This window comes from Rhinolophus ferrumequinum, chromosome X (assembly GCF_004115265.2).
Source record: "Rhinolophus ferrumequinum isolate MPI-CBG mRhiFer1 chromosome X, mRhiFer1_v1.p, whole genome shotgun sequence".
Lineage (NCBI taxonomy): Eukaryota > Metazoa > Chordata > Mammalia > Chiroptera > Rhinolophidae > Rhinolophus > Rhinolophus ferrumequinum.
The window spans coordinates 25035791-25058434 of record NC_046284.1 but is presented as its reverse complement, the minus strand read 5'-3'; the positions used below and the strand labels follow the sequence as shown (position 1 = coordinate 25058434).

The 22644-nt window shown below is 38.6% G+C and overlaps 1 protein-coding gene across 7 annotated transcripts in view; it reads right to left on the bottom strand.

The window, feature by feature from the left end:
* ENOX2 (ecto-NOX disulfide-thiol exchanger 2) overlaps nt 1–11937 on the bottom strand; it is a 454293-nt gene extending 442356 nt beyond the window's left edge. For 2 of the 7 annotated variants that reach the window (XM_033118243.1, XM_033118274.1), the window contains exons 1-2: nt 11613–11937; nt 10244–10303 (exon numbers count right to left, since the gene is read on the bottom strand). The gene's annotated coding sequence lies outside the window, so the exon portion shown is untranslated. Of the gene's footprint in view, nt 1–10241; nt 10304–11457; nt 11468–11612 lie in introns of those variants that run through there. The other 5 variants (XM_033118206.1, XM_033118225.1, XM_033118283.1 and 2 more) reach the window with 5 other exon arrangements.
* Between the last annotated feature and the right edge of the window lie 10707 nt (nt 11938–22644).

The following is a 22644-nucleotide window of genomic DNA, read 5'->3' as shown; positions in this document are numbered from 1 at the left end:
ATTGGTGGTGCCTAAGCAGCAGCAAGGAGACTTGTCATTTGCTCTGCTGGACAGCAGTTGTCCCTAGTTTCCTGGAACCTATCCTTCTAAAGAGAGTTGGAAAGTAGCAGAGAGAAGTACTACCGGATGTATCAGGTGGGCTAAGGCCTCCTTTTGTCCCCAGTTCTTCAAGCTCTAGCTTCTTTTTCTCCCATTCATTTGTGGCCCTCTTCTCATATACTCCACTGATCCCTTAGTTACTCTAGTGTTATTGTGATTCTTCTCCTGACTCTAGTTCTGTCTCTGCTCATCAGCATCAAGTGGTATTTATGAAATGGGTGTCTGGCACTGCACTAGGTGAAGTGGGGGGAGTCATCCAAAAGTTAATTAAAGAGACATCCATGGCCAAACAGATCTAAGATACACAGGTAGGCTGGAGTTTTGTCGATATAGTAAATGCAGATATATTTAGATGATCTGATTGAGCACAAAATAGTTTGTTAATCATACTGAAGAATTTAGAAGAATTATACAGTGGTCTGCAACTTAATTTGAAATGAATAAAAAGATGGATAGGTGATGAAGTAAATAGAACAAAGTGTTAATTATAGAATCTAAACAGGAGTATATGGGTTTTCACTGTAAATTCTTCAACTACTCTGTATTTAAGAAATTTTCATCATAAAATGTTGAGGAAAACATGAGAGGGGTAAAGGGTACAGCTTTTTCAACCTCATGTTTCAGAACAAAACGATCATACAAGGTGTGATCAAACAACATGGTGAATGTTTAAATCAAAAAATTATTATAGTAAAAGACACATTGCCCCTCAAAATACTCCCCCTCACTTCGAATACACTTATCCAATTGTTCTTGTCACTTTCTGAAGCAGATCTGGAAGTTATCTTTCGTGAGTGTCTTTAATTGCGCTGCCATGGCTGCCTAGATGTCCTGAATCATTTTGACTTTGGGGAAGAGCCAGAAATCGCATGGTGCCAGATCCAGTGAATAAGGTGGATGAGGACACACCGTAATGTTTTTGTTTGACAGAAATTGCTGTATACCAGAAGCAATATGTGACACAGAGCATTGTCATGACGGAAGATGATTTATGGTACACTTTAAAAGACACCTCTCATCCGTAGCTCACACCCGACTGACTGCACCAAACAAGTTGAAACTTGTCACACACTGTTACCAAGGTTCAACACGCAGCTTCCCATATTGAAGATCCCTGCCTTTCCGTTGGATGGCATTTGGCAGCAGCATTCACCATACTGTTTGACCACAGCAGAAAGGTTCCGTGTCACACATTGCTTCTGGTATGGCAATTTCTGTCAAATAAAAATATTACAGTGTGTCCAGAACTGCTTCAGAAAATGGTAAGAATGATGGGATGTGTTTGAATTAAGGGGGAGTATTTTGAGGGGGATTAATGGTGATGTGTCTTTTACTGTAATTTTTTTTTATTTAAACATTCACCATATATTTTGATCACACCTCCTATAGAGAAGTTTAAGTCACATAGGACAAAATTTTTAAAAACTGATGATTCAGAGTGAATGGTATATGAGAGTCTTTATATGATTCTTGTAATTTTTATGTATTTAAAATTATTTCAAGATAAAAAGTTAAAAGATAGTTTCTTGAACATTTCACCTAGTGTTACCATTTTCAGTAGAGAGGGTATTAAGTCAATAGTAGAAGATAAATTGGAAAGAATGGGGGAAACAATAATCAACCCATCGGCATACCTTGGGTACCTACTATATGCAAGACACTGTGCTAGGCACTATGAGGGATTCAAAGAGGTAAAAAACATAGTTTCTGCCCCAAGAGGGCTCACAGCATAGGTGAGGGAATGCCAGAGCAGTGTCTAAAAGAATAACTGGCTACAGCAGAGAAGTTCTATAAGAGAGAAGTATAAAAGTTGGAAAGGTAGGTTGGAGCCAGACTGCAGAAAGTACTAAATGCCAAGCTAAAGAGTTTGGACTTCATCCTATGGATAATGGGAAGCCATTTACAGTATTTGAGTTAGGGAAAGAACATGCTCTAAAACTGGCTAGATAGTACAATTTGTATGGGCACAGGTACCTTCAACATGCATTTGTTTTATACTTATACACTTCTGGCTCATATCTACTTCCCATATCTGGAAGTGGCCTTTACGGATCTCCAACATTCTGGATGCTGTGCATTTTTTAAACAGCCACTTTCTGCCATCTCTTCGGCTTCTGTCCTTTTTCCTCCCCTGAACCCCAAGGGGAGCTGAGCAGCACTCACCTCAGCCCTGCTGACTCAGTAAGCAATAAGTAAGCCTCATGGAATTTTTTAACCTAAACTGCTATGCTTTGAAACTCTGATTTCCTTCATGATAATCAAGCCCTAATTACTACTGGGATCATTGATTTGAGTTGAAAAGAATGAATATTCAGCTGTGCAACATGTGAAGGAGTGCAGGAAGGTATGTCCTATGTATAGAAGAAAACAATTATTCAAAGTGATCTTTGTATACTGAAAAAGCATGGTGGCTAGATGGGAGGGGTGTTGGGGGATGGGAGAGAAGGTGAAGGGATTAGAAAGTACAAATTGATTGGTAGTCACAAAATAGTCATGAGGATGTGAAATACAGTATGGGGAATATAATCAATAATGTTATATGGATTATGTAGGGTGTCAGATGGGTACTGGACTTATCGGGGGGAATCACTTCATAGATTGTGTAGATGCCTGAACACCTGAAGCTGAAGCTGAAGAACAATGAATGTCAACTATAATTAAATATATAATTAAATATATAAATATAAATATATATGTATTCACAGGATGTAAAGTACAGCATAGGGAATAGTCAATGGTACTGTAACAGCTATATAAGATGTCAGAGGGGCAGTAGACTTGAGGGGGGGTTATCACTTTGTGAGGGGTGTCAATGTCCAATAATTATATTGTTTTGTACACCTGAAACTAATATAACAAAAAAAGAAAGAGAGAGAAAGAAAGAAAGAAAGAAAAGAAAGCAAAGAAAGAAAGAAAAGAGGAAAGAAAGAAAACCTAGCAGAGATGGCATTGCTCTCAAAGACTGCCAATTTAAATGGTAGACTTTCTGTCTCCAGTTTTTTCCCCATAAAGCCCATCCTCCCAATCCAATCATGTTATTCCCTCATTTAAAACCCTGTGCTGGTTCATCCCTATCTATAGGATTAAGGTCAAGCTCCTTAGCAAGACATTTCCTTTAGCAACTTGCCACAGGATACCTTTCCAGATTCTTATCCTGCCCCGCTCCGACACTCCCAGTGGTTCACACACAGTATCTTGCCTTTTTCTGAACTATCCATTTTCACACATGTGACTGCATAGCATGTGTTGGTGGTTCCTCTGTCTGAAATCCTTGCCCACCACCACTTTGTCCACCTAGATGTTAGGCAATATCCACTTACCCTTTGTAATTCAGCATAATTAGACTCTGGTTTATAAGTTGCCCACCGCTAGCAGTAATTCCCTCCATCATGCTCCTTTATATATACCTCTTTCTCTGAGCACCTTCCTCATTGTACATAATTATTAGTTTGGGTGTCTATCTCCCCCACTTGATTGTGAGCGCCTTAACAGCAGCCAGGGATTACTTCTAATTCATCACTGTATTCCCAGCATTTAGCCTAGGGTCTGGTCCTGTATATGTGTTCAAATGTCTGTTGAATAAATGAGCTTGAATATGTGCTCCTTGAATTCAAACTCAGCATCTCCTGAAAGGTGATAATTAGAATATTTTGTGACCAAAGTAATCCCAGTCAAGTGTGTTTGAGGACTTGACTGAAGAAGAAACGATAAGACATATTATGGGGCCTTACTATGGGATAGTTTCTACCCCGGAGAGCTCTTACTGGAGTTGTTGCTGGTTAAAAAGAAGAGCAGCTGGAGCAGAAGAGAAGGGCCCTTACTGGGGATTTCCCTGTGGTTATCTTTCACAGTCCACCACTGAGGCAATGTTGTTTAGACAACAATCTCCACACAGTGTTTCAACTCTTCTTCTGAATAACAGCCAAACTTTCGTTTGTGCTTTGCCTACATATACATTTGGACCAGCCTTGCTAATGGGTCATCACTGAAAGTTTTCCAGCTCTTAGTCTCACTTATCATTATTATGCAGAGGAACAACGTTTTGTGGGCAAGGGGCCATTGAAAAACTGAGAGGCAAAAAAGTGAGGGCAGGATGGAGCTAACAAAAACAATATTTTTTTTCTCCTAGATTGCCAATATATTACACCGCACCTCTCATCCTACGTTGTTCTATACTAGTATGTGTCAGTAAAAGGAAAAATGGAAATGAAGACTTTAGCAAAACTTTACACTTTGTAGGCAAAAAAAAAGAGGAAGCAACACTGAGGCCTGGAATATAAATCTTTAGAGACACGATCAGTCGCCACTTCTGGAAAGTAAACATTTTGGCTGTTTTAAACAAACAGCAAAAGCAATTAGTTTTTTCTGTAGACTAAAATGAGGTGTATGTTGAATCAAAAAAAAAAAAAAAAAAAAAAAACTGAGTCTGTTTTGATCTTCAAAAATGTCACACTGGTAAACACTTCACTTTTTTTTTGTACATATAAATCTAAGAGCCCAGCCTAGCTTGAGGAAGATTTAAGATATATAAAATTTGTCTGAGGTGTCTGCCAAATCTCTACAGCAGAGACAGAAACCGTGGAAAAGCTGACATGGTCATAACTCTCACAACATCGCCAGCAGGCTTGTCTAGGGCTGGACACACAGAAAGTCACTGTTCCATTTCTCAAACTGTTTGTAAACAGGAAAGTAGATCATTTGTGGTTACAATATCATCTACTATCTTCCCTATGTTGTATTCTACATCCTGTGACTATATATACCTATATATTTAGTTATAGTTGACATAGCTTGGGGGGTGGGTTATCACTTTATGAGGGGTTTAAATGTCTTAACTATTACGTTGCTTTGTACACCTGAAACTAATTTTAAAAATTGAAATCTATGTAATTTTACTAACAATTGTCACCCCAATAAATTTAAAAAAAATTCAGTGTTTTTCTTATTGGCTTATATGACTTTATTAAATAGTAAATCTACAAAAAAATATATTGAAAAAAAAAGTAGATCATTTGCTTATCAGCTACCTGGTAGCTCATTTTTGCCTATATACCCCACAGAGGAAAGAGACAGGAAAAAAAGAATCCCTACTGGCACATATACTAATTTTTCACCTGGGTAAATTTTCATTTATAAGATGGGCCTGCTTGTTACAATCTTCTCTGTTTCATTTCTTTCTCTTGCACTCATTCTTGTGTATATACTTTCTCTCTCTCTCTCTCTCTCTCTCTCTCTCTCTCTCTCTCTCTCTCTCTCTCTCTCTCTCTCTCTCTCTCTCTTTCTCTCGCATTAAAGGGGGGGACATTTATAACTATCAAGCACAGTGCCTAACAGACTGCTTTGCACATAGTAAGCCCACAATAATTCATCATATAAATTAAAATTCTATCTGTAATTTCTATGTGCAATTTATTTGATCATGGAGTAGGAGAAATACAGATTCTTTTTCCTGGATTATTTAAAAGTGACCATTTCTTACAAGGTAATATAATTTTATTCAGATGATTTGTGATTAGGACTTCTGTTCTTTAAAGAGCATCCATTTTTGTACAATGGGTATTATTTGTAAGCAAAATGTAAGAAAGACCACACTGCAGGATCCTGAATGACAATATGAAAACTGATACATTTTTGTAGAGAAAATCAGATATCCCATCTTCACTTGATTTATGTCATTGTGGTAATCCACTACATATGTCTAAGATCACTAAACAATGCAAGAATATCCTACATGCATGGGCTGCATTCTGTAAATAGGATTAACAGTTGAATTCAACCAAGGTCTTCCCTGGGGACAGATTGCTGGAAAATACATCAACATGACATTTTAAAAAATAAATTAACCAATGACATTGGCTCCCATGAGACACATTGTTTCTTGTACATTCAACTCGATCACAGTTTTCCTTAGCTCTGTGCTGACATCTGCATCCCAAAAGACAGAATTTCAAAACAAAGAAAAACAGAGTGATTGGAGCTATTCCATGCCTCCTACATGAAGTGTTATGTACACAAAGGAAATATTTCTGTACATTAGCACAAAGGGAACTGTGACATGGTAAGAGCATGTCAATCTGAACTGTGCTTGTTATGCTGTGGTCATATACAACTTGCCCAAGGGAAAGAACAAAGTCTCTTTCCCCGCATGCTGACAAAGACTGGCAGGGGCTGCAGGAAAATAAAGTTAGCTGTGTTATGGCAAAAGATTTGGATTTTTTTTCTCTAAAAAAATGTCCATTATTATTTTTTTCTTCCCACTTTTATTTATTTAATTTTCCTCATCTGTAAAATAGAGATAACTATTTTATGTATTTAATATTTTTACTCTGAGGATAAAATGAAATACTAGTGGATTGCCTGGCACACAATAGTTAACTCATAAAATCCACATCGACATTTGGCCAGTGTTAACAAAACACCTATTATGTGCCAGGCACTGACCTAAGACTCTAAGTAAAAGTAAATTGTAAGAGGAAGAAGGGATGTTGGAGAAAAAAAGCAGAGAGCTGATTCGCAAAGGTTTTATAAGCCAGTCTAAGAAGTTTGGATTTTATCTTGAGGACAATGGGCAGCCTTTGAACTATTTTATATAGAGGCAGATAGCTTCAGATTTGCAATTTAGAAAAATCATTCCGTCAGCATTGGTGGAGAATGGATTGCAAGGGAGGCAGGCTGGAGGCAGGAGTAATCTAAACTATAAGTCATGTGTGTATTATAGGGACAGTGTGCCCGAAACTAAGGAAATGGTAATAAGGGTAGATATGGGGAAAACATTTTTAATAACTTTTTAAAAATTAACAAATGTACCATTATAGATTAGAAAATAAAAATATGCAAAAGGTCAAAAATAGTATTCATATGTAATCTTACAATTTATAGCAAACTTCTATTAATTTTTTGTATGTTTAACATTACAGGATTATTCCTATTTATGCATGCACAAATGCGTGTATGTGCATGTGTGCATGTGTGATCTGGGATGTGATAGCTTCATAAGCTGAATTTTCTATTAACATATCATAAACAATTTTCCACATCATTAAATTTTCTTTGGTAATATCAACTTACATGGCTACTTAGTAATTTATTTTATAGATGTACTCTGATTGATTTAATTCAATCCTCTAGTATTTATTGGACATTTAAAATGTTATTTTTTTCTTTTGTATTTTTGCTATTACAAACTATATATATATATATATATATATATTCATATACATTTATTTTTGCTATTTTAGAAACATCCTGGGAACTAAATTTTGGGCAACATTATGTTTATTTCCTCAGCATAGTGTCCTATAAGTTGAAGTGGTAAGTTGAAAGCTATATTCAATTTTAAGATTTTTGACACATATTGACAAATTGCTCGTCAGAAGAGCTATATCAAATTATAGTCCCACTAGCAGTGTCTATGAGTAGGAGACCCACTTGAGAGTGATTTCAAGAATGGAGTCAACTGGACTTGGTAGATGTAGAGAAGGGATGGATTCTTGGCAGAGAATCAGGGCAATGTGACCTCTGTCAAGAGGAGCAGAGCAATGGGCAGGCGAAAGGAACAGGTGGCTGGGTGGGTAAATGATGAGAAAGAAAAAGGTAAGGTAACCACGGGAGAGTGGGAGAAAATGAAGAAAAAAAGAAAAGAAACCTCTAGTGAAATGATGTACTCATGATGAGGTTACTTTTCTTTACTGCTGTGTTCAGCAAAAGTAGAAAAGGTAGCAAACAGCTACTTTTTTTTTTTTTTGTAGCATTTGGCACTCTGTGGTACCAAGATCCAGAGTTATATCAACATGAATATGTTGATCCATTCTTTTCATCCAATAATCATTTATTAGGTGTTTACCATGTGACAAGTGTTGTCCTGGATGCTATGGGTATGAAGATGAATGAGACCTGGTCCTTGCCCTCAAGGAGCTCATAGTCTGGGTCGGGGTGGAGGGACAGAGACAACCATAGACCGACACATTACAGTGTGGTACAAGCCAGGACAGAGGTAAGTGCAGGGTCTTATCAAAGCCAGAAGCCTAACATTGTTTCATGTGTGCATGCATGTGTGTGCGTGGTGGATGGGGTGGAGGAAAGGCTTCACAGAGATCTTGATATTTGAGCTGAGTCTTAAAAGAGGAGTTCCTAGGATAGCTAAGGGTCACAGATCATACTCATATTCCTTACCACCACCTTGAATATTTATGCTACTGCTCTCAAGAACACTTGGTAAGGCAGTGAAGATGCTTGTGTTTATAACCCAAACCCATTTGTGACAACAGCCTCCACCATTACCTTAATGCATATGTGTACATAGCCTGTTTGGACAATAATATGCTCATCTTAGAATATAAAGGATAATAGACAAATGGCATACAGACTTTTTAAATCATTTTGGTGACATGGATAGAATAATCATAGTCACATCTACCAACTCCTACTGATTCTCCCTCCTAAAGGGCTCTAAGATCTGTTCTGTCCCCTCATATGTTGCTCCTTTTGGTCCTTATATCTCTTTGGAATAGAGCACCAGCCTTCTAACTAGTCATGTCCCCATCCAGTGCATTCTAAACTGAAAACCTGATCATTGTGTTCCTCTAGAACACTTTAGTGTGTTTTTTTTTATTATTGCCTACAGCAGTATTTCCCAAATTTCTGTCATTTGAGTACTACTTGAGTATTACCTTTCCCACATTCATACATCATGTTTACTTAATATTTGTCTTTAAATCAACTTAAAACTGATTCACTTTATATTTTTACTAAGCCACATTCTAAGTAACCTTACATTCGATGATGTAATTCAGTTTTACCATTTACAAGACACATTAAAATAGCTAATAAAACTTAAAATATTTGTGGGAATACAACATAACCACTGCTGGCAGATGCCATACACTTTGAGAAACACTGGCCTGTCGGAGCACATCCAAACATCTTAGCCTTTTTTTCAAAGGTTCTCCACAAAACAGCCCCAACCTATGTTTCCAGACTCTTCTACCATTATACCTTCCTTTTCCCAAACAATCTGCACCCCAGCCATGCTGAATTCCTCAATATTGAATGGAGATGCATTGGTCTTGTATAACCACATGTCTCTCACAGACTGCTCCCTCAATCTGAAACACCTCACCACTACTCTTCTCTGTCTGGCAAACTCATTATCCTTCAAGAGCTATCTGTCATGTCACTTCCTCAAAGCCTTTTCCCCGACTCTCCCTGATAGTTAGTCACTCCTTCCTTTACTCTTCCACAGCACTTTGTACCTGTCTCTGTTATACTAGTACTACACACTACATTATCTCAGAATTATGGACCTCTATCTCCCCAACAAGACCCAGGGAGAGCTCACACCTCATACTATACTGCACCCCAATACTTCATGTGGACAAAAGTCATGAAGGAGACCTAGTGACCCAGAAGCTCACTTACAATAAAAGCTAAAATAAAATAAAACCCAAAGTACTGTCCAGGTCCAAACTGCTTAGAGGTATTATGTGTTTTATAAAGAGTAACATCTCTTTATAAGAGAAATAGCTATACTGACTGACAGACACAATAAGCTAAGGCTGTAACAGCAATGAAGCTAATTTGGTTTTGGCAGCTACATTACAGCAGACACATACTGACAAAGAAACTAAGAATGAATCTTTTGGGTACCTGCCAGGATGATCAACTATACCCCACAATAATCTCTTCATACCACAAACAGAAAGTCAAGAGCAAAGGGAACCATGGGACCAGCAAACCATGGTGGACACAGCATGGGCTTTGGAGTCAGATCTGTACACCCAAACCCCGACTCAGCTCCTTACAAGCTACATGACTTTAGGTAGGCTGTTTAACTTCTCTGCATTTTAGTTTCCTCTCCTAGAGAAATGGGAAGAATAGTACGAACTTCCTAAGACTGTTAAGATAAGGCAACAAAGTGCTTATGATAGTACCTGAACATTATATGGGCTTAATTAATAGCAGTCATTGTTGTCACCCACTGAAATGACTACAATTCAGGTAATATGATACACAAGGAAAGCAAATGCATTTCTTAAGAAAATAAATTTATGTCACCAGGCTTTAAACTTGACAACTATAAAGTGTAGCTAAGAACAGCTACAATCAAAACAGTCTATAAGACAAAGTTCTTGGTTTAAACTCACACCTGGAACATACCACCACACTTCTTTGTGTTCGCCAAAAATTGATCTCAAATCAGGTTCCCCTAGGATGAAAAAACAAAAATCACCGAATCTTAATTTTTTTGTCTTTATTTGATACAGAATAATATCCAAATTACGTGAATGCTTCAAAGTGTCCTGTTGTTATGATCCCAAGTTTTTCAACGCTATTTCTTTCCCAGTCTATCCCTGCTGACACCGTTTACTCCAGTCAGGCAAGCCCACTTGCCACACGAGTGCTCCCTCTTTTATCTACCCTTCTCAAATTCCAATCCCAGTATCAGGAAGTATTTCTCCCTCCTCTTTGCCAGAACTCCTCTGGAGCCCAAGTTAAAATTCACCTCCTTCACAAAGCCTACCAGGATTGGACTGGAAGACAGATGCGTTTCAAGCCTTTTGCACTTCCACAGTTAGGCTTGACATTCCATAGGTCAACCCACCCCACCCCACCCCACCCCATCAGTATCACTTCCACTAACACCTCAGCACTTTTTGGATGCCTGTGTAACAATAAAATCATTAATACAGTCTGTTTCGCACAGTCTACTTTATTCTGTAGTCGGTGTGTCCTCTAAAGATTTGTCCACATTAGTGCAATCAGTCCTTGCTGGAAACCCCTAAAACGCTGTTTCAAAAATAAACCTATCTTGCCTTTTACTTTCATCAGAATCCTGCACTGAACCTTAAACACATGTATCTCAAAAGTGAGATTCCTTCCCTCGTCTTCTCTCCATCCCTTCTGAAAATTAAGGGAAAACCTTTTCCATCTGGTCAGGGAAAGGGCGGGTGGCCATAAGAGCCCATGAAAAGTCGGAGACGATCTTTATCTCACCATCAAAGAGGCAAAAAGTGGAAAAATTGACAAAAGTCACTCCCTGAGCATGCCAAGGAATTCCCACGCCCCCAGAGGAAATGGGAAGTGTGTGTTTCGGAAGGGGTGTGTGCCCAAATCTGAAATGTAAATTAAGGGACGAGAGGACAGAGATCACCCAATTCCTCCAAGCAGTAGAGTTCAGACGCCACCTAGGAAACAAACCGGTGGAGAACCCTCACTTCAGACCTCTGAGGAGGCACAAGGCGGAGGCGGAGGGTAGGAGGTAGCATTGTGGAAGAAAAAGACAGCAGGCGATTTGGTGGAAAAAAAACAGAAAAGAAAGCGCGCTCCTGAAGCTCAAGGGAACCAGCACAGAAAGCCCACCTCCAACTCCCAGTCCCTACGCATGGTCCCCCGCAGAGGCGGAGCTGGGCGGAGTTAGATGCGGAGAGCGGCGGCCCCGGAAGCACCCTCCTCCCTAGGCCCCCTCGGTCCCACAGTCCCCAGCCACAGCCACTCAGGCTCTCTGCCTCTCTGACCTCCAGCTCCCCGGCTACTGAAGTGCTACTTCTTATACAGCTGTGGAAAATCGGCCGGCGTGGCAGCTCCTGGGCGAGTAGTGCCCTCGTGGCGCTACATGCCAAGCAACTGTCTTCTGGACTCTCCGCCTTGCGCTAGCCGGCTTAAGCCCGGCACTCAGGCCCAAGGCTGGACTCTCACCTACACCGTGGACGCTGTGGCATCTCCTATTGGTTATTGGTCACCAGGGAAGCCAGAGGTCCAAGCCCTTGTCCTCATGGGAAATGTAGTTTAAGGTCGCTGGAGGCTCTTCTCTTGGTGCAGATCCAGCATTGGCATTGGCGGAGAGACTCAAGTGAAGACAGAGGATTGTGGGAGATGGAGTTGAGACACTTTGTATATACCCACAATCCCGCCCTCCCCTTCCCCCCGCCCCACAGCTCAGATCGTGCCCCGAGTTCAGACGGAGAAGGGTATTATGGGTGTTGTAGTTTGGCGTGCACTGGCTAACAGAATCTCCCTTCTTGTGGTATGAGGTTGTGCTTGTGGGGGCACATGAAGGTTCTAGATTTATTTTATTCTTGGTTAAGCTATTAGCATTTGGGGGGAAGCACTTAATATCGTGATTTGAAATTCTCGTTAAGTTTGGATTGTGTGACTTTATGTTATTTATGCTCTGATAAGTTTAGAATTTTAACTGGTCCTTTAAAATTGTCAAAGTGTGTTTTGTGTGAACCATTTGCATTAGTACCACTTCAGAGGTTCTAGAAAAAATGTATTTTGTTTCTAATTGGGAACCATATTTTTTCCTTTGAAATGGTGTTATAACAATCATAGGAATGTGATCTAAGCAAGCCCAGAAGTCTATTTAACCCATAATGAAGCCCCATTGTTGCCATGAATAACAGTGGCCATATACACTAGTGTGATGCAGCAATTTAGCACAGATAGACAATACAACTTGAATAATAAGAAATAACTTATTTCCTATTAAGAAATATCTTTAAGAAACTATTATTCTTTTTAGTAAAAAATATGTTAAAAGAGGTGATAAAGAAATGGGTGGGGACAGCTAAGCACTTTCAAGTAACTTGAATATTGAGGAAAATGGATGTTTATTAGGGCTAAGTTCACTCCTAACTTTTGACTTTTCTTTATTAGAGATGAATTCTTACAGTTAAATGGATCGTTACAGTTGTGGTTACTAACTACACTTTTACTGAGAAGGATAACTATGTGACTAACAAATGGAATGAAAGTAAAGAAGGAGAAATTGCATTTTGCTAAGGTAATTTCCTAAAATTTTAAAAAAGAGAAGTTAAGGAAGACGAGGATTTAATAGATTCAATAATTTACTCAGCAAACTGCTTTGCGCAAGGCACTAGGCTAGGCACTATTGCCACAGAATTGGAAAACAATCCTTACTCACAAATAGCTCACAATCTAAGAGGGGAAATAGAACATACAACGTGCAAAGTGCCCTAAAAATATCTACATAGGTTTCTATAGGACCATAGAAGAGAAATAACTCATTCCACATCTGCAGGAAGCCATGCTTGAATGATGAGACTTGAAGAACCAGTGAGATTTTTTTTTTTTCAGATTTAGGGCAGGGAGGTCAACCGTATTCCATACAGAGAAATGAGGATGTGAGAGAGTGCATGGACCCCAAAAAAAAAAAAAAAAAAAGTTTTATATTGCAGGAACTAGACAAGGCAGGAATAGGGGACCATACAAATGAGTTCAAAATTTAACCTGAAAGCAGTAAAGAACCTCCAGAGGATTTTAAGCAAGTAAAGTGGTACGATCAAGTGGACTTTGTAATAATTTGGATGTGGAAAGGAAGGAGTCTATTGTGACTCCCAAATTCTGATTTGGAAGACTGGATGTATGGTAGTACCGTTCATTGAGAAAGGGAACCCAGAAAGAATTGCAAGTTTTGTGAGGGATAAGAGGAATTCAGTTTTGGACATATAAAATTTGAGGACTATGTGTAATATTTGGGTGGAGATGCCTGATAGGCTGCCAGGAAATGTAGATCTGAAGCACAGGAGAGAAGTCTGGGTTGGAACTAAACATTTGGGAGACATCAGTATATAGATGGTAATTAAATAAACATGGATTAAATTTCATTTAGAGAGTGTTTAGAATAGTAATTTTTTAAAGGACACAGATTAAGTATGGAACCCTAGAAAATAATAGTATTCAAGGAGTAGGTAGAGGAAGAGGTACCCTTCAAAGGAAGCCAAGAACGAATAGCCAGATTAATGAACCAAGAGAAAACAAAGTAGAATTACTGGAATATAGCACAGAGAGGTCAAATAAGAGAAGGACAGAAGAGTAACAAAGAACTAGTCATTCATCCATTCAACAAATATTTATTGATTACCTCCAGGCATTATTCTAAATGTGGGGAATAGAGAAGTAGGGGGAAAAAAAAGATAACATCCCTTCCCTTTGGAGCTTATATTTTAGTAGGAATAAACTATCAATCAACAAGATTAATAACTCAAATATTTATCTGTGACAAGCAATATTTCTGCAAGGCTTATTAGTGTGTGTGTGTGTGTGTGTGTGTGTGTGTGTGTGTGTACACATATGAGGTCTGACAATTAAGTTTGGGAACTCATCCTAGAAAAAGTATTACATACCTCATTGCTGAATATCACTATTGTCACCTTCAAAGTACTCCCCTTTGGAAGCTATGCACTGACATCAGCGCCTAGTCCAACCTTCAAAGCAATTTTGGAACTCTTTTTTCTGGAATGGCGATCAGAGCTGTTGTCATATTACCCTTGATGTCCTGAATGTCATCAAAATGTCTTCCTTTCAATATTTCCTTTATCTTCAGGTACAGAAAGAAGTCATTGGGCTCCAGATCAGGTGAGTAGGGAGGGTCTACCAATGCAGTTATTTGTTTACTGGCTAAAAACTCCCTCACAGATAGTGCCGTGTGAGCTGGTGCATTGTCGTGATGTAAAAGCCATGAATTGTTGGTGAAAAGTTCAGGTCGTGTAACTTTTTCATGCAGCCTTTTCAGCACTTCCAAATAGTAAACTTGGTTAACTCTTTGTCCAGTTAGTACAAATTCATAATGAATAATCCCTCTGATATAAAAAAAGGTTAGCAACATCATTGCAACAAGTTCGCGAACTTAATTGTCAGACTTCATACAAAAGTGAGAGCTTGATCTATTTTTGGTAGAAAGTATGCTTAAAATTTTATCCAGGAAAAAAATTCTTGAGTATAAGATGAATTTGTGAAATAGCGGCCCAGGGTAAATCAGTCTGGCTAGATTTAAATGTCAATCATTAGGCCAAGTATACATCAATCAAGGTTCCGTCGAGAGTCAGTGTACAACTCAAGTTCTGGCCAGGCATCAGGTTTGCAATGTGGAATGTGTTTGGCTTCAATTTTTGCCTTGGTTAAGACTTAGTCAATCTGTTGCTGTCTTTACAAGTCAGTGTCGATCCCTGGTTAGAGAAACCATAGAACCAAGTTTAGGGCTCAGCTTTGTTAGGCCCCCAAGTTACAGCCATGATTTAATCTGTGGCAAGCATCAGAGTACATTTCTGACAAGTGTGAAAGCTCACTCTGAGACTATTAGTCCAGTGTGGCCTGGATTATACTTCATTATGAAGTCATTGTAAAATATCTGAGACAGTTGTCCCCTAGTATCCACTGGGGATTGGTTCCAGGATCCCTCTCAGATACCAAAATCCATGGAAACTCAAGTATCTTGTATAAAATGGTGTTACATTTGCATATAACATATACATATCCTTCCGTATACTTTAAATCATCTTTAGATTGCTTATAATACCTAATATAATGTAAATGCTATGTCGGTAGTTGTTATACTATATTGTTTAGGGAATAATGACAAGAAAAAAAAGTCTGTACACGTTCAGTGCAGAAGCAGCCATCTTACGCCTAACTTTACAGTACACATCAGCAACAATGTAGCATATTTTCCAAATATTTTTGATCTGCAGTTGGTTGAATCCACAGATGTGGAACCCTCAGATACAGAGAGCTGTGTTAGGATTTAGTCTGTATGTAGGAAGAGGCCTCATTCTGAGATCAGTGTTAGGGTGCAGTCTATGGACCAGCCTTAGACCTCAGCCAGGGTTGGGGCTCAACTCAAGATTTGACTTTAGTTTTTGGTCAGTGTTGGAATTACTTTTATTTCTAGGTTTGGGAATCAATAAAGACCAGCATTATGGCTTTGCCAGGGATTCCAGTCATGCTGATTTTTTTTTTCCTGGGGAAAGGCTAAATTAGAATTTTAACAGGATTTATGTTCAGTCTTTCATCAGGGGAAGTTTCAATTAGTGCTCATGGTTAGAGTTTATACTTGGTCCAGCATTAGACCTCAGTCCGTGGTCAATGTTAAGGCACAGTCAGTGCCTAAATTTAATATTCTGTCTGTTGCCATGTTACAACATTACCTGTGCTGTGCCCTAGAGTTTTGTCTCAGACCAAAGTTAGCATTTCATCTGTAGACAATATTAGAGTATAGATTATGGCCAGGATTTCAACTATGTAAATAAACAGGATTTCTGATGCATATTTGGCCAGAGTAAGTCCAAGGTTTGGTTTCTGACTTCAACCAGTGTCAGGGTTCTGTCTTTGTTGGTAGACCCCCATATCAGGGATGGTCTGTGGAATTAAGTCACAGTGGTCAGTGTTGTACCTTATTCTGTGGCTAGAGCATGGCTCAGTCAGTGACCTGTTTTAGCTCTTTAACTTGACCTGTATCAGAATTGATTCTGCTGGTAGTGGTCCCATTTTGACTTTGTGCTGAGTTTTTGTTCACCAAGTACTGGTGTTGGTGCTATCTGATAAGCTTCTATTTTTCTATTACATTCTGTCTTATATAATTCCAGTATTGTTTCATGTACAGTATACTTACTTTTGCTTATTTAGACACTTGAAGAAGGCTTATAATGTTGGGACAGCAATTTTTCAAACATTTTAGACAAGTTCTTTAATAATGATATTAATTTTAGAGAATTCCTGCCATGGCAAATACTTTTGATTGGTTAACCCAATACCTTTAAAGCACCCTTTTCCCATATCTTAAAATACAGATTCTAAAAGCTAACACTACTTTTCTCAGTTTTTTGTTTTTTCTTGATTTTTTTTTTTTTTTGGTCAGTGTGGCACAAAAATAAATACATTTTGACTAATGGAAAAATGTATTTTCCTGATTAAAGGAACAGAAATCATGGGCAATGCCCTTTCTTCTTTAAAAAAGCTTTATTGAGGTATAATTGATATACAAAAATTCCACACTTTTAATGTATACATATGCATATACCCATGATACCATCACTACAATCAAGGCATTAAATATACCTATCACCTCCAAAATTTTTCTTGTGTTTTCTTTCTAGGTTTGTGTGTGTGTGTAGTAAGAACATTTAACACGAGATCTATCCTCTTAACATTTTTTTTTCTTTTTCTTTTTTTTTAAATTTATTTTTAATTTATTGGGGTGACAATTGTTAGTAAAATTACATAGATTTCAGGTGTGCAATTCTGTATCACATCATCCATAAATCACACTGTGTGTTCACCACCCAGAGTCAGCTCCCCTTCCATCACCATACATTTGATCCCCCTCATCCTCATCCCCCACCCCCCAACCCCTTTACCTTCTGGTAACCACCAAATTACGTTCCCCAGATTAATTTTCAAACCCGTGGCCATCCTGTGGTTCCTCTTAATATTTTAAAGTGCACAATACCATATTTTAAACTATAGGTACTAAGCACTATGTTGTAGAATAGATCTCTAAAACTTATTTATCTTGCATAACTGAAACTTTATAGTCATTGAGCAATAACTCTCTATTTCTGTCTCCCCCCAGCCTCTGGCAACAACCATTCTAATCTCTGCTTCTATGAGTTTGACTATTTTAGATACCTCATATATGTGTAATCGTGCAATATTTGTCCTTCTGTGATTGGCTTTTTCTCTTAGCATAATGTCCTCTACGTTCATCTAGGTTGTCACAAATGGTAGGATTTCCTTTTTTGTTAAGGGTGACTAATATTTCATTGTATGTATGTACCACATTTTCTTTATCCATTCATCTCTCTATGGACATTTAGGTTGTTTCCATCTATTGGCTTTTGTGAATAATGCTTCAATGAACATGGGAGTGCAGAGATATCTCTTCAAGATACTGATTCGTTTCCTTTGGCTATGTATCCAGAAATAAGATTGCTGAATAATATGATAGTTCTATTTTTAATTTTTTGAGGAACGTCTGTACTGTTTTCCACGGTGGATGCACCATTCTCCATTCCTACCAACAGTGCATAAGAGTTCCAATTTCTCTGCACTTTTGGCAGCACATATCTCTTGCTTTTTTGCTAATAGCCTTCCTGACAGGTGTGAGGTGATTATCTCATTGTGGTTTTCATTAGTGATGTTGAGTATCTTTTCACATACCTGTAGACCACTTGTATGTATTCTTTGGGGAAATGTCTATTCAGATCTCTATGAATTTTAAGATTATTTTTTCTGTTTAAAATGCCATTGAGTTTTTATACAGATTGCATCAGCTCTTTAGGCCACTTTGGGTAGTATGGATATTTTGACAATATTATTCTTCTAGTACATGAACAAGGGATCTCTTTGCATTTATTTGTGTCTGCTTTAATTTCTTTCATTGGTGCTTTACAGTTTTCAATGTATACATCTTTTACTTCCTTGGTTAAGTTTATTACTACATATTTTGTTATTTCAATACTATTATAAATGAGATGTTTTCTTAATTTTATTTTCGGCTATATCATTGTTAATATATAAAAAGGCAACTGATTTTTGTATCTGATTAAGCTTCTACCAGAGTTTGGGGGTTACCGATGGCCAGGTTAAGGCTTACTATGAAGAAGGTTTTAGGACTAAGAGAGTAAATGTGTTTCTAGAATTGGCTGTTGATGTCACAGGTCAGTCTACAAATAAGGTTAGTGTGAGAATGGACAAAACATGGGATCCAGCTTGAGTTGAGGCAGAGACTTGGGTTGCAATCAGGGTTTTGGGCTCTGGCTGTTGCCAGGATTTGAATTCAGAGTGTTCATGTCCTGTTGTCAGGTTGGGACTTAGACTCTTGAGTAGTGTAGCAGGCATTCTGATATCAGTAGTAGAGTTCAATCTGTGCTAATTTTTAGTGCCCCTCCTGTGCCCAGTGTCATGTGTATATCTCTCCCTAATTTAGGGTTAGGTTCGTGACCAGACTGATTGCTCAATCTCAAGATAGTGCTAGGACTCAGTCTGTGGCCACTAATATGGTGAATTTTGTTTACAGGTTTAAGACTCATCTGTGATAAAGGTTATTACTCAGTCTTAGTCTGTTGTTAGGTACGTATAATAATAAGAGGAGGGTTTTAATTAAGCCTTGTAGTATTAGGAATCATTCTTCAGCCAGACTTAGGGTTCAGTCTTTGGGTCTCAGATTGTGGGCAGTATTTTATAGTCTTTGTCCCAAGGCAGTAATCAGAATGTAGCCAGGAATAGAAATCAGATCTTGACCATGGTGAGTTGCATCTGTTCTCAGGGTTAGAGTTAAATCTCTTGCTAGGTTTCAAGCAAAGAATATAAAAAGTGTTTTGTTTTATCCTTTATTCATGTTTAAAGTTTGGGATTATTTTTTACCCAGTGTTGGTAAAGAGTTCAGTTTCTGGTATTGGGAATCTGTCTGTGACTAGGGTTAAGGTTAAAGCTGTAGTTGGAGTTAGGATTCAGTCTGGAGATACCAGTTAGTGAGAGATAGGGTTCAGTGTATCTCAAAGATTCATGATCAGTCATTAGCCATATTGGAGGATTGGTTTTATTTTCAGGGTGAAAGCTCGGGTTGGAGGTTAGGCTTATGTGCTCAGTCTGTGATGAGAGTTAGGAATTCAGTCTGTGGTCAGAGATTCAGTTTGTAATCAGTTTAGAGGCTATGAGATTTAAGGGCCAAATTAGGAGAGCCAGTGATGGGTCTCAGCCTGTCCCAGGTGCAGCGGATTATTTCATGGTCAGAGTTATGAACCCAGTATCTGGCCAGGTTTAGAGCTTGGGCTTTGGACAGAGTTACGTGTCAGCCTTTGGCTATATTCAGGGCTCTATCTGTGAGCAGAATTAGGGCATATGCTGTGGTCAGAATACATCCTCAAATTTTGTGGAAGATTTGGTTTCACTTCTTGGCCAGGATTAAGGCACAGTCTTTGACCAAGGCTAGAGTTCAGTCTCTGTACATGTTTTTGTCACTGTATGAGGCCAAATTTAGTAGTCACCCTGTTGCCAATGTTGGGATCATTTTCTGGTTAGTGCTAAGTCTGTGGAAATTGTATCTGGGTTGGTTTCCAAGATCAGATCTCAGGCTATGACACAATTAGAGACTCAGTCTGTGGTCAGGGTGTAGAACTCCGTCAGTATCTATGCTGAGCACTCACTTTGTAGTCAGTGTAGGATATTAAGTATATCCCAGTGTTAGGTCATAGTCTGTAGCTCAGTCTTGAGTCGCAGCCTGTGACAGGTTTAGGTACTATGTCTGATGATAGGTTAGATTTCGGTGTCATGAATTAAGGGCTTATCAATGGCTATAGGGTTCAATAGATCAGGGTTAGAGACTCAGTCTGGGACCAGTCATAGGTACTTACTTACTCTTGGACCATACACAGGCAGTGAGTATGTCACTAGACCCAAAGACTAAATTTAATCAGGGTTAAGGCCTTGAAGTATGGCCAGAAAGAGGCTCAGTTTATGGATAGAATTAAGGTCTCCATCTGGGGCCAGGGTAAAGGGCTCAGTTTGGAATAGGTTTAAGTCTCCAAGTTCAGAGTTAGGCTCTCAGGATATATCTTGATTGATGCCCAAGGTTAAACACACAGGAACTGTATTTAGTGTTGGCAGCTTGGTCTATGACCAGACTCAAGAGACCTGCTGCTCAGCCTATAGTCAGTGATAGTGGTTTGTAATTATATTTGAATAAAGTCATCATAAAATTGTTAAAATAAAGAAGATTCCTTCAAACAAAATAACAGGCATGATACAGGGAAGAAACCGTGGAAAGAAGCTGATTATTAAATCAGGGCCACCAATGTCCTTGGTATCTCAGAATTAAATGCTTGGGAAGGGCAGGGCAAGCCTATGAGACTGAGAGAAAGGAAAATAATTGTAAATAAAAAGTGGATACCCCAAGGAAGTGGGTGCATGCTTCTTAAAGGAGAGAAACTTGTACAAGTTGTTTAGGTGGAAGTAGTACAAGTTGAATTAACACACACCTCACGTTACATGTTTACCTTTTTCTCTTTTTTTGTGAGAACATTTAAGTACTACTCTCTTGACAAATTTCAAGTATACAAACCAATGTACTTTTCAATGCTATGGTCAACACTTAGTCTTTGGCTATATTATGGTGCCCTTTCTCCAGATAAAATCTTGTGCAGGAACTCAGTACGTTAAAAGAGCAAATCAGAGCTGCTATGCTCTAGTCCTTTACTTCCTGATGCCACCCATGGTCAACACTTGACTTCGGTGCATGCAGTGCCGCTATCCTGAGGTCATGTTCTCTGCATGTATAGTGGGCATGACTTTTCCTTAAGTGATCCAAAACTTGACACTGAAAGTGATATGCACTTTGGGGGCATCAGGCTGGAGAACGAGTGCAATCTCTGAGAGAGAGAGAGATTGCACTCATTCTGACTTTCATCAGGCTGACTTTCATCAGGCTGAAGAAAGTAAAGAATCGACTTCCAACCCACCACCATGGAGCCTTCAGCATGGCCTTTTCAGCAAGTGCTTTTTCTTGCTCCCATCCTTGACCTACCCAACCATGGGCCATGATCCATTATCTGTAATTACAATATTTAGTAATCTCTAAAAACCAAAAGTTTTTATAAATTTGCCATCAAAACTCATTAGGCAGTAGGACTTGACCTGAACTGATGTGAGGCTATTTATAGTCTTTATTTAGCTTATTTATGTGACTATCCTTTTTTTGCTACAAAATGCTAATGTGTTTCTAACACCTACCAGGGGTGTTCTATAATATACCATATACTCGTATTTACCATATTACTTGTCTAAAATACCCCAAATTCTGAATTTTAAGACACATCTTACCCTAAAAGTTTTGTATGAGGAATTTTGGGCACATACATCCTTTCTTCCTTGTCTCAGTCTGATGTCACTTTGCTCACTTTATCCCACATCACATCTGGCAATATCTGCAGAGGCCAGGAAATGGGAACACTATATTTTTGTAGTAAAGTTGCATATCATACGATAAATAATGGTCTAAGTTAAATTGGTATTACAGAGGAAGAAGAGCTAAGAAAAATATTTTTACTTTTTCTTTCATCTCAGATTGATATCCAAAAACATTCTCCCATACCACATTGACAAACTTTCTGGGGTCTTCTACTTAAAGAAACACTTGTAATCCAGCTACAAGTAGGGTTTGGATGCTAAGCTCAAAACCTGAAAACTACTGCTACTGTACTAACATTGAGTACAACTTGCCAAGTTCTTGTTCTAAGACTCAGAATCCAAGCTCATCCAATCATAATAATCTTATGAAATGTGTACTATTATTGTCATCATCTCGATTTTACAGATGAAAAAAACTGAAGCAAGAGAGTTTAGGTAACTTATTCAAGTCCACACAGCTAAGAATTGCACAAGCAAAGATTTTAATATACCTTGTGGCTCTTTTGCATCTCCACTTTCTTTTGAAATTGGCTTATGGCATAACTTAATGGACAGACTCATAGTCAGTGTGTGTGGAGGTGGGCAGAGGATAGGATGGACTGTGAGTCTGTGCAACCACCCACCTATCCTCCACTGCCAGGATTCAGCAAGGCCAAGATATTTCTATACCAATTTTTCCTATGTAGGCAGGAATGTGGAATTCATTATGCAGATTTCTTGATGTGATGATTTGGCTGGAAAAGCAGACTCTATAGAAATGTTCCCTCACTGATTCCTAAGGACCACTGTGATATAAAATATTATGTGTTGATGGGTATGTTTTTATTTACTTGCATGCATGGG